This window comes from Trematomus bernacchii, unplaced genomic scaffold (genome assembly GCF_902827165.1).
Source record: "Trematomus bernacchii unplaced genomic scaffold, fTreBer1.1, whole genome shotgun sequence".
Classification (NCBI taxonomy): Eukaryota; Metazoa; Chordata; class Actinopteri; order Perciformes; family Nototheniidae; genus Trematomus; species Trematomus bernacchii.
Window position 1 is genome coordinate 1,646,686 of NW_022987531.1, and position 12,629 is coordinate 1,659,314.

The 12,629-nt window shown below is 41.7% G+C and overlaps 1 protein-coding gene across 2 annotated transcripts in view; it reads left to right on the forward strand.

Moving 5' to 3' along the window:
• LOC117475901 (inositol polyphosphate-5-phosphatase A) overlaps window positions 1-12,629 on the forward strand; it is a 163,768-nt gene that overhangs the window by 116,818 nt on the left and 34,321 nt on the right. The window lies entirely within an intron of this gene.

Sequence of the window (12,629 nt, forward strand, 5' to 3'; positions counted from 1 at the left end):
AACTACGCTTTATTTTTTATTTTGTGAATCGTAGCAACATATCCACAGATAGAAGATGAGCAGCGCCATATGTACAGTTGATTTCATGTGATACAAATAATACAGAAGAGTTTAAAATGTTATATTATCAAAGTGATCTCATAATGTTTATAAGTGGAGACTCTATTTTTAATGATGATCTCGCGAGGTATCTCAGAGTTTCCAAGTAGGAATTCTGGCCTCGGGGCGTTGACAGTTGAAACTGGGATACTCCGACTTCCCAGTACCAATAGAACGCAGCATTAGGAATGACTTCCCTCTGTGTGGTGCAGAAGAAGAAACCCATCTGTAGTTGAGTCATCTGGCCACTAGGGTACATCCCCGTCAGCTGAGTGGTATCAGCAGCTTATTGGGGGCATTGATTGAGGGCCTCAAAGTTTGTGCAGCAGATTTGATTTTGGATCAGTAATTGGGTCACATTAACTCACTCATGATCATGTGAATGCGTGTTGCATTGGAGCTAATTAACCCGAGTAAAGCATCGTAAACAGCAGATGTGCAAACACTGAGGCCATTCAGGAGTCAACTCCTGCACTCTAACGTCACCTGGCACACACTGTCTGCACAGTGAGGGCATGAAGGCTGTTTGTATGGCCGCATTGACACTGTTGTTAACATTGAAATAGATAAAAATGTTTTTGAAAAGGTTACTTGGTTTTCTAAGAAAGATCTGTTTCTTAGAAAACAGAAAGTGCGTTTCTTGTTACATCCATGGACAAAACATGGATTTAGAAGCAATGAGTAAAGAACAAAAAACATATTGGTTCACTTTTAAAGCAGCTTTAATATAAAAAGAAATGTTCTACCTAAAATATGACCTGTAAGCCTTACTTTTATTTAGTTAGTTTAAAGTCTGTTTCTTTTCATTGTTATAGGATAGCTATGAAAAAGGCCATGAAATACCTTTATACAGAGAGGAAGAGATGAAGAGGGAAACAAAGGAAATGCTAATAGGTTACAGTGAGATATTTTAACACACAAAATAGACACATTCAAATGATGGATGTTCCTTTCATTTATATTGTAACAAATCGGTTTGCAGCTGTTTGACATGTTGCACCCATATTTGTCCGTTTTTGTCCATCTTAAAGTTTTAAGAGAAAGTCATATTTTCTATCAATTAGATCGCCATTACCGCAGCAGAACATTTTAAAAGAAGTTACTTGGTTTTATGAGAAAGATCTGTTCCCATGCCATGCTTTTCCGGTTATTACCCGTCCCCTTGTGTGTTATGAAGGTTTTTCTGCATGTACTGTAAACGGTCTGCAGAGTCACAAACCCTCAAAGTACACCCTGTAGCGAGTAAAACTCTAACACAGAAAAGACCTGTCTATGCTGCCCCAGAACGCCTCATTGGAGATTTCTCTTTTTCTTCCTGGGTATGGTGACGTGACCATACCCAAATGGACCAATCCGTGGAGCTCCTCACACACACACACTCTCTCAGCGGCGAAACTGTGATGCGCTGGGGGGGGGGGGTGCAAGTGGAGCCTCGCAGCGGCGAAACTGTGGCGCGCTTACACTGTAGGTGCGCCGCGTTTAGGAGTGCGGGTGCTAGTGGAGCCTCGCAGATGGGGGTGCTGCAGCCCCCTCAGCACCCCCCCTTTCATGGTGCTCAGGCTGAGTTCAGGCTGAGTTTCGCGATGTCTCGCTGTCTCGCAGACCCCACGCAGCAAGCAGGAAATGAACCCAGCTCACACTGTCCCCTCCTCACAGCAGCGAGCCGCGCAACGTCCCGCCAACACGGCACCTAGACCCCATGCAGCATTCTCATCTGTTTGTCCTTACTGCTGTCATTTTCTGGTTGCTAACAAACGCCATTGTAACACATAATCACTGATGTTCAGCTGTAACGGTGGAGGACTCATCAGAACAGAGTGGGCGAGCTGACCAATCAGAGCACACTGGGCTCACAGGGAGGGGGGGGGCAGGAGCTCCAACAAGCCGCTTAGGACAGAGAGTGAATACACATACTATACAGAGATGCTGTATGAGAAACCAATGTGAGTTTGGAACATTGAACAATGTAAATCTATTCTAGTAGACCTCAACAATGGAAATATGATCAGTAGAAATGGCCATGACATGGGACCTTTAAATCCACATACAATACAGAGGGATTTACAAGCCATGAGAAATTAATTATCAAAACATACGGTTAACTTGTATAGCCAGGTTCAATACAAAATATAGTTATTTGTATATTTTAGCCTTGCTTTAATACTTTAATTTATAGGCTGTTTCTTTTCATTTTCAAGGGATAGCTATGAAAAAGGTCATAAAGTATCTAGAGGAAGGGATAATAATAATAGTAATAATAATACATTTTATTTAAGGTGCCTTTCATGACCACCAAGGACACCGTACAATTTGTTAAATATTCTAAGAGGTAAAAGCAACAGAATACGATAACAGAATTATGGCTTCACATACAGCTCTGGAAAACATGAAGAAAGCACTGCAGTATTGTCAGTTTCTCTGGTTTTTACTATTTACAGGTATGTGTTTGAATAAAATGAACATCTTTTTATTTTATTCTATAAACTACTGACAACATTTCTCTGTGTTGGAATTCAACAGACACTGGAATGGAATGGCTGCCATACATGTAGAGATTTGGAGTGGTCTCTTACATTTTTCCAGAGCTGCACATGTTACAGTTAGTTACAGTGAGATATCTGCACACAAGGAATAGAAAAAGGGAACGAATAGATACATCAAAAAAAGATGGATGTTCCTTTTATTAGATTCATAACAAAAGGGGATTGCCGCAGACATGTTGCACCTGTTATTGTCAGTTTTGTCCATCTTAAAGTTGATAGAGAAAGTAATATTCTCAATCGTTCAGATCGGTCAGATGTGTGTGTTTCAGAGCTAGTTCAGGCAGACATAGATGCATTAGGCTGAGAGGACTGCATCCAATCAGAGGGTCAGATGAGATGATTTGGAGCTTGTCCGTGTTTATCCTGTGTAGCTAATCTAGATAACTCTCTCCTCATGTTTCCTGTCGTGTCTTCTCTGCTCTGTGGTAGGTAAGCACCCCCCCCCATGTCTCTACCACTCTGAAATGCTGTTTGAGCGCAGCAGGGGTCATGACCCCTTTTCCAGGGATGTGTTAGGCTTGCATCGGTGTGTGTCCATCTCTGCCCCCTCTCCCCTCCACACAGCTCCTTTCTTATGCACCTTGGCCCCCATTCACACACACATTCACATCCAGGGCGAATACACACACACACACACAAACCAATTTGTAAGGCCAAATGAAACTGATTGATTCCCCCCCGGTTAAAGGGGTTTGACGGCAATGCAGGGGGGCCTTTTAGACTTCCCCTCAGGAAGTTAGAGGTACACACACACACACACACACACACACACACACACACACACACACACACACACACACACACACACACACACACACACACACACACACACACACACACACCTAGGCATGTTCCCTCCAGCTTAATGAGGGTTCCTCGAACCTGCCGACCAGTTAATGGGGACAACAAAACGCCTTGATGATGTCATCCGTGTGAAGCGCACTAAAGAAACTGAAACTAATTAAATGTATTACGTCAACACATTTCACATAACTGTATTAGGTTAGTTGATGGCAATAATAATAAGTTGAACCTAATATTTTGTATTTAAACGTATTATTACTAACCTAATTCAGTTATGTGAAATCTGTTGACGTTATACATGCATAATTAAAGTCAACGTTTCAGTGTTTTCAGTGTGCGTGGTTGGATGCTCCAAATGAACCCGTCCTGCTCCACCTGTCTGATCTAACTGTGACCTCAGTGTGAGCGGCAGGGAGAGCTGTGATGTCACCAATAAACAAATGGGTTGCAACCTTAGCGCAGGATGTAACTCACAGCCGGGAGGCCGTTTTAAGCCCTTTAATGACAATTAATGTCAACAGGACAATTAGTGCACATCCACTGAAGTGCTTAACTGTAGATGGGCTGCCGGGGAATCGATCGTCCATACTTATCTGGAGATTGATTCGGACACAGAGGCCGGTCTCATTCGCGCTGTCTCATTTTCTTGCCTTTCTTCTATTCTCTCTCCACTTTCAATCAATAGGAAAGGACCCAAAAAAAAGCTATGCAGATGAATAGACTTTTGCCGCCATGAGTGGATGAAATAATTGCAATTTTAAACTCCTTTTTGATTTGTTGAACACCAGGATTTGAGCAGCCATGGGGATCACTAGGCCCCACTTTGAGAGTCAGTGGATCAGAAAATGCTGCAGTACATTTCTCTACAGCTGCACGCTACACCACTCCTCTTCTTCTCTGTCTCTGCTCCATTGTGGGTGACTAGACTGTGGACAACCACTAGCCACTCCCCTGTCACCCATCATGCCTTGTGGGTGGGTGTTTGGGACAGGGTGGTATTCTGGGATGTATCCATGTGTGTACAGAAAAGGAGGTGGGTTTGGAAGGGGGTGGGTTTGTTATTGTCACAGGGCGAATTCCAGGTGGCAAATTCCAGGCATGCTTGTGCGGCAGGATCAGTAACCAAAGGGCTGCGTCCGCCCCCCCCCCCCCCCCGCCCGGGCCGGGCAACCCCATTAATTGTGTCCGACAGAGGGAATTGGTTTCAATTGACCCTCATTCAGCGGCCCTTTGACTGGCACACAAAGGACACAGCCACGTGGAGACTAATGCTAGGGCTGAGCAGCCTGGAGGTGGTCCACTCCTCGCTCCTCTCCCATGGGTGTGATCAGGCTTTGGCTTGATCACGCTTTGCATCGGTGCTGATAAAACGGGAAAGCGGCAAGGAATGGTTTTGAAGATTTTGTCTGGAGAATCAGATACTTCACCGCCTGCAATTTCTTTTATTCCCCCATGGAGCAGTCACGTTTGAAGCAGCTTCTCATTACAGATGCAGAGCAGACTGTCAGACCTGTTGCAGTAAAACCACCTGAGTTTTCAGGGAGGGCACAGATTAGTGACGGCAAATGTTATTCTAATGAAGATGAAAGAAGGCGGGGAGCATTACAGGATTGGTGTGAGATGGAATGTTAAACATACATTTAAAAGGTTGCTGTTATTGATCTCAAGCATGCATGTTAATCCATTTCCTTCCATTTAAATGTATGCCTATATCAAGATAAATACACTTCTAACATCCTTCTTCTTGGCCACTTCCGTTATGTCAGACTAGTCGTGGAGTCAACTACAGATTATTTTTAAATTAACATCAATATGATTCAATAAAATTCATCTCTTCTCATTAACAACATTTGTACACAGTAACACTGCCAGTGCTCTGTGGAGACTGACTCTACAGTACTCTAGTCTGTAACTGCTCAAATAATAATCAGCTTTAATAACTATTTCCCATAACCACAAGATACATTTGATTTCTCCTTTTTTTATATCAATTATTTAATTTACAGACACACAATTGCCAACTATTTTGATAAGCGATTTACAGTAATTCTTTGGTGCATAAATGTCAGAAAATGCCATTTTAAGACTCTCAAATATGACGTTTTTATATTATATACAAGTGACTATATTTGGAGTTTTGACTGACAAAATAATACATTTTTAAGACATTATCTTGAACTTTGAGAAACTGGGATTCTTGTTTACTATTTAATTACATTATAGACATACAAATGTATCAATTCATCTGGATAATAATCTTCACAATAATTGACAAAGATGATTATTTAGCTGGATAAGGATAGGAATTATTTTGAAATGGGTAGTGATGGTCGGAAATCCGGTAGAATCAGAAAGGTTTAGAAAGTAGTCCCAGACAAACACATATCACTACTAATATTGACTTTATTACAACAATAAGGTTACAATCATAATACAGTAACCATTGACAAATCTTAGTATAGAAACCCACTTTCAGCCCACAGCTGAGCGCTGACCCGTCATGGTGCCGGGTCACGTAAACCTTGTTGACCTGCTCACATCTACAGCAAACACAGCTTTTTATCCATGCTTCACTCAGAGGGTGCTATGAGGTGTACAGTGGTGTGTGTGAGTGAGTGTGTGTGTGTCCCCGGAGGTGGCCGGCGGCCGTGAATCAGCGGTGTCGATGACAGGCTCAGGGCTCCGTGCCTGGACTCCTAGTATATTTAAAATCCCTCCTAATTAAACTTAATAGAATGTAAATTTAATATCTGCAAAGATTGTGTGCTGCTGGCCGGCCGCTCCAATTTAAGGATTGATGGAGGCCGGTGGGAAGGTTAATTGCTGACTTGATCTACTGTCCCTGTGACATGGTGTGGGGCTGTTTTAATTGGGGCTGATCTGCTGCTACATGGAAAGATTTCATTAGGCTAGCTGGCCTTTCTTTGACTGCAGAGCGGCTCGGAGCGGCGCCCCCTGTCTGCGTCTGCAGGACGTGCAGGGGGCCGGCCCAGGCATCAATCTTCCTCCCTTTGTCCTGTGTCCTTTCTCCCGCTTGAGCAGCATGAAATTAAAGGTGGGGCCCTAGACTATCCCCACTCCTAATGAATGCTGTAAAATGCTCAGTAATGACAGGCCAGCATGATAGATCAGTCATTTCTCACACTGCAGAGTTACTCAACGCACACGCCCATGACAACACAGATAGAACTATAAGCAAGCCATTTTTCCCTGTGGAAGATGTATGGAAGACAAAGTCTGCCATAAATGCCATCTTTGGTTTGTTGCAGCATGTATGTGCAACAAACCAACTGTAAGAAATAAAAGAACATATTTTGCCATACACATTAGGGTGTTTAAAATTGTTTTAGGCCATTAAAAAAAATAAAAGTCGATAAAGTGCATACAATTAAATGAAATTAAAAAGGGTTAAAGCAGGACTAGTATATCAGCTTAAACTTGTAAATAAAGTTTTTTCCTCACAAATCTTGGGGTCAATTTTTACCCTTCAATCACCATTTTTTAGGTTATTCGTCTATGATTTTTTTTTTTTTTTTTCCTTTCCCCCCATAATTGCTGACACTACTGGAATCATTTATTCGCAGTTTGACATTAATGATCTAAATAAAATAAAAATTAAGAAATACCATTGCCTTTATCCAGTCTAAAAAGTGTTAAATAGTCAAAGAAGAATTTAGGTGACTTACTGTCTCAGAGCGCCATACATTGCTTACATTTGACTAATCTAAGATGTACACTGTAGGTGTCACATTTGGATTAGGAAACTCTAAATATATCGTCAATGCATGTCACCTGCAGTCTCTGTGTTTTCCCTCTCAACATGGGATCATTACACCGTTGATGGCCATTGTCCCGGCTGCTGAACCTCGTCTGGGTAAATAATTTGCACCAGTAAAGGGTAAACAATTTTCCCTTTTTAGCCCGACTTTGACTAGCATGCGTGTATCTGGCCAGCTATAAATCAAAAGGCGGCCAGTGTAATTAAGTGTACACTACATTAGTCAGGCTAATTAATTTTGTGGGCCATCCATCCATTAACCAGCGGGCCAGCACTGATTGGGCCTCTGTTCCTGGAGACCCCTGACACTGGGGACTGTGACCCTCCTTGGCTGCCCTCAGCTTCCCTCATACACTCATGCATTAACACCCAGAGTCACAGATGTACACACACACCAGCCCTCATGTACTTAATCAGATTTTGACTAAAAAGAGAAGATTATTAAAATAAATGTGATAATTCTTCAGGACAGTATTTAAATATCCTTCCTATTCCTTATAATTTATTGTCAAACAATTAGCAATTACTTAAATGACCAAGAGAGGGCACACTGAGGGTTGTGACGCACAGATTTATCTAACATAAAATCAGTATTGAAAGACATTTGGACAGCCTTCGCTACTTTCAGCAATGGCAGTGGAAAATGTTCATATGTTGTTTTGCATCAAACATCCATGTCTAAAAATAAAAGTGAAAGGAAAAGTGTATTATTATACCATCTCTCAAAAAGATCAGCAACGAGAACTATATATATTGAATACAATTTAACGGAAGTGAAAGATAGTCCTGTGTCAGTTTTTAATCACTTTGATATGGACATTTAAATACATTTATCTTTCTTTTGCTAAGGGTATTAGTTTTTAAAAATATTGTTGTATTATTCAGTTAGTTCGTTAACAGATGCTCAGAATACTAACTTTTGTTTTTAAATAAAGTATAGGTAAAACACACCAAAAAAAACCTATTAAGTCAAATTAAAATAATACTTTAAAAAAAGGAATATATTTAAAAGCATTCTGTTTTTTTTGTATAGTATCAAAAAGCCTTTTGAAGCAGACATTTTCAACAACACAGTTTTAATTGTGAAAGTTGATATTCAAGCAAATGTCATAAATGTGTACAGCGTAATGTGTGCTCATTCAAAGACGGTGTTATCTCATGCTGAAAATCCCAGATACAATTAAATAAACGTTTGTTTCCATAGCATGAAATGTGAATAAAATAAACAACAAAACATACACATTATGCAATTAGTTAATTTAAAACTCAGTATCAGTGTTGGCCCAGAATGTCCCAATCCTTTGGACTGTTTTATTGCTGGGTAAAATCTAATAACAAATCCTTCCATTGTTTGTTTTAGCTTACCCACCCACACCTTGCAAGTTAAATCAGACGTTTTATTACACCTGTACTATTTGACCCCCGCCTGTTTATAGCCACACAGGTGACGCCTGTAATGGAGATGTTTCCTCACTATACAATAGAGGCATATTATCTGGCTAGAAGAGTCCAATCTATCACAATGAGGGCCCATTATATCACAGATAACCCATCTGGATATAGAGGGAGACTATTCCCTGCAGACAGCAGAGCCTATTCTCTGCTCTGTGTTTGCTCCATGCTAATGAACGCTGGAGGAAAAAGAGTTGAGCTATGAGGGCGTCACTTGAGCGATGCAGCTTTGATGGGAGTGCTGTCCATATCATTAAAACGCTGGCAAATGAAGAACAAGCAGTGGCTTCTGTTGGTGCTGCTCATTAACAACAGGCCGTTTGAGCCCGGCGCCAGCCATGCTACTACCATTGTGTACTCGGAGGGTGGGGGGGTAGGGGGGGGGGCACTGTGACTGGCAGCTGGGAACACCATGCCAACGGTGGGATGGCGTGACAAACCAAGCCAAGGATGAGCGCAGAGCCTGGCACTGTCAGGGCCCGGGGGGGGGGCACGTCGCCTCGAAGGCCCCTGGGGTTGGCCCCGGTCAGAGATGTAACCCCAGTTGGCCCTCAACGCTGTCTGCTGTCGCTGCGTCTCTCAGAAGACTGTAGAGGAAGAGTGTGTTTGACATTAACAACTTGATATACCCAAGAAAGATGTCAGCAATGCATGGAGTACACATGGAATCCAAAAAGTGAGATTCTCTAGGGGTTTGAATACTCTGTATTTTAAAATACGATTCCGATTATTGAGGTAAATGGGGTCCGTTTTTTATATTTGACAAAAGTTCTATCAACTGATTGTGTTGGCTGATGTTAACACTCAAAGGCAAACCCAAGACAAAAACTAACATTTCATGTTAAACTTGCACAGATACAAACTTTTCACCAAAGAGTTTTCAGTGAGTTCAAAATCATCAAGTTCAAGTTATACACCAAATACAAAAGGCTGCCTGTTGCATAGATAAGGATAGCTGTCTTTTATTTTTCTAAAACGTTCACATTTCTCAGAAACTTCAATTTAAAAAAAGTGTTTTCTCCTGTGCTGTGTTAAAACCTCTTAAGCTATTTCTTCTTTATCCAGAAATATCTCTCAGGACTGTAAAGCTCATTAGGTTTATATTTCATTAAGCCTCACCTTTGACTTTTCCTGGATAAACCGATGAAATGTTCGATCTTTCAAATGTCCATAACAATTACACAAAAGCCTTGTAAAGGGTCTTTAAATCGGTTTTTTGTCCAAAAGTAAATGAAATTGAAACATGCTTTGTCTTAGAAAACCAGAAGAGGGAAGCCGTTGCTGTTCATTAGTTTTACTTTAAAAAGTAACAAATTGCTCATCAAAAAGTTTTAGAATAAGTTTCTTTTGATCTAAAATCATTTTTAAGTTGTCTATAAAAAAAATGAAAAAAACCTGAAAATATGTTGAGTTTCTTTCAAGTTATGATTTATATCACATGTACACTTTAATCCTGTAACATGATGCATCCTTGAATGTCCGTGAGCCATGTATCAGTCTAAGGATACCATACAGTTCTTTAGTCATGTAAGAAAGAGTTTTATGTGACACAAAATATTTACAGTTCATAAAACAGAGATACGTCTCATTGCATTTCAAAGTAACCATGATGCACTTGTAACGATTATGCAAACAATCAAAATGTAATTATTCAATAATCCAATCAGTCTTTAAATTCAAGTGGACTCAATACTCAATCTGTGTCTTTTTTATTTAATCCACCCCCCGATGTAATTTATCTATAAATCATGAATAATCAACTTTCAGTCCGTCCCAGTATTTCTTATCTCTGTTTTATTGATGCTTTGTCTGCTGCTGGTCACTATGGACCCCTGCCTTTGAAACCACTGGCAGGAACCGCAGCGGCTAACAGTGATGCTATTATTGAGTCCAGATGAAATGTGGCATAAACTGTGAAGGATAGGGGCGTCTTTGTGCCTGGTACACAGTGTCCATCGGTATGATGTCAGTCTATTTTTGACTAATGCAGTCCTTAGCCTTTGTAGAACACAGCACAATAATTGTTTTTTTTTCTCTATTTGAAGGATGGAGCGGTTCCCAGGATAACACATGTTGTCTCTGGGGGGCTGTATGCAAACATGCTCTCACAGCGTCTCCATTGCCTTTTCCAGCATTTTAATCATTATCGTTTGCTCTAATGCATATGCAAATCAGCAGTCTGTGTGAGAACTGAGGTCGCTGCACATGGCTGAATTCAAAGCCTCCTCAACAAGTTGGTCACAGTCACGGTTATTCAAAGTATTCAAATCAGGCAATACCTCGGTTTATGGTGTTTGTTTGTTGGCTCATTCCATTGCGGAACTAGGCCATCGGTGCATTCACGTTTATCTGATTGGTCCCATCATTTCACGGGTTGGAAGTCGCTCTTCTGAAATTGTTGGACACAAAACTGAAGCTAAAAAGAAGATGTGTTGTGTTTCTCAGAGAGTTCAAAAATGTGCCAAGCTGTTTCTGAGTTGTTCCAACTCACCTGATGTTGCCAATGTTTCTGAAGCCTGCAGCACAAACGCCCTACGTTGCAACTTTATATCCTTGTGATTTGGATCCGCTCAAAAATATAATTGTCTCTTTGTTGGCCAACACTACACCCCTTCACCAAGTTTCATGAAAATCAAATCAAACAACTAATTATATATCTTCAGGTTTTCTTCTGACACACAAATAAAGCTAAAAACATTACCTCAGATAATTGAGAAAAAACAACAGATGATCAAATGTTTTGCTGTGGTTGAGGAAGCTATAGAGGTGCTTTGATTATTGAATGCACTCGGCATACAGGTTTCCCAGTGTGGATCTCTACTGTCAGCAGCAGAGTGATGCTGCTGCTGAGTGGCTCTTTGTAACAGAGCTGTAAACCCACTGTTGGCACCATGGGCTTTTAAACAACTCTGCCCTCTGACATTAAAAGTGTCTGGGCTCCATTCACATCCGCGCTCAAATATCCCATCATATTTAAGAGGGCCCATTAAGGGCCACATTGAGAATTCATGGGCCTTTCTCTCACTCCCCCTTGTGTGATTTATCTGTGACGGCCATATTGCCAGGCCCTTTCAGAAGGAGTGGCTCTACTTTTTGTCTTAGAGGAGGCCCAAAACAATGCATTTCAGGCCCATTTCTCCGACAGGGCCTCCTCTTTCAGGGGGCAGAGGAGCCGGGGCCGGCCTAACATCTGTTTGTGTCCAGAGCCAGGCGGGCCCGGAGCACAGCGTGCCTCGGTGGCCCCCTTCTCCTCTCCCTGGGGGTCTTTGTTCCCGATTTCATGCTATCAGAGCGGCAGCATGTTTTCCTGCGCAGAGCTGTCAGGGGCATAAAAGGCCCTGAGTGGGGTCACATCAAGAGGGATGGGCATGAAAAATTGGTAAAATGTATCACAAAGCCCACCCACTAAATGGTTGCCTAGCACCCTGTGGTGGGGTGTCAGGATCCCCCCCCCCCCCCCCCCCCCTGTACCTTCCTCTTTCCCCTTCCCTTGGCTGAATTACACCTCTCTCTCTCACCCTGGCGGACAAGCACATCATTTAGATGAAATGGTGCAAACAAATTAAAGGGTGGTGCTTCAAATGAATCAACGTTCTTTGTGTGTGAGGAGGGGTTTGTGCCTCACCGGGGTCTTCTCCTCCCAGTGCGCCCTGGAAGCAGGATGGCCGGTCACCTGCCTGCCTGAAAAAGTCATCAACGGCTATTGTAGCTCAACTGTTGCTCCAACAGAGAAAATAAACAAAGGGATAATGAGGGGTGTGTATCCTATGGGATTTCATGGATTGATGCATGATTCTGGATTCAGAAGTTCAATTCAGGATCTACTAGTCTACTGCGAGCTAATAAAAGCAATGTGGCAAATGATGCTCTGAAGGCAAGGTATAAGTCTCAGTGTGTATAAGACTTTGGACTTTTTAAATTGAAAACATTTTTTTTTTTAAGAGTTGAATTGA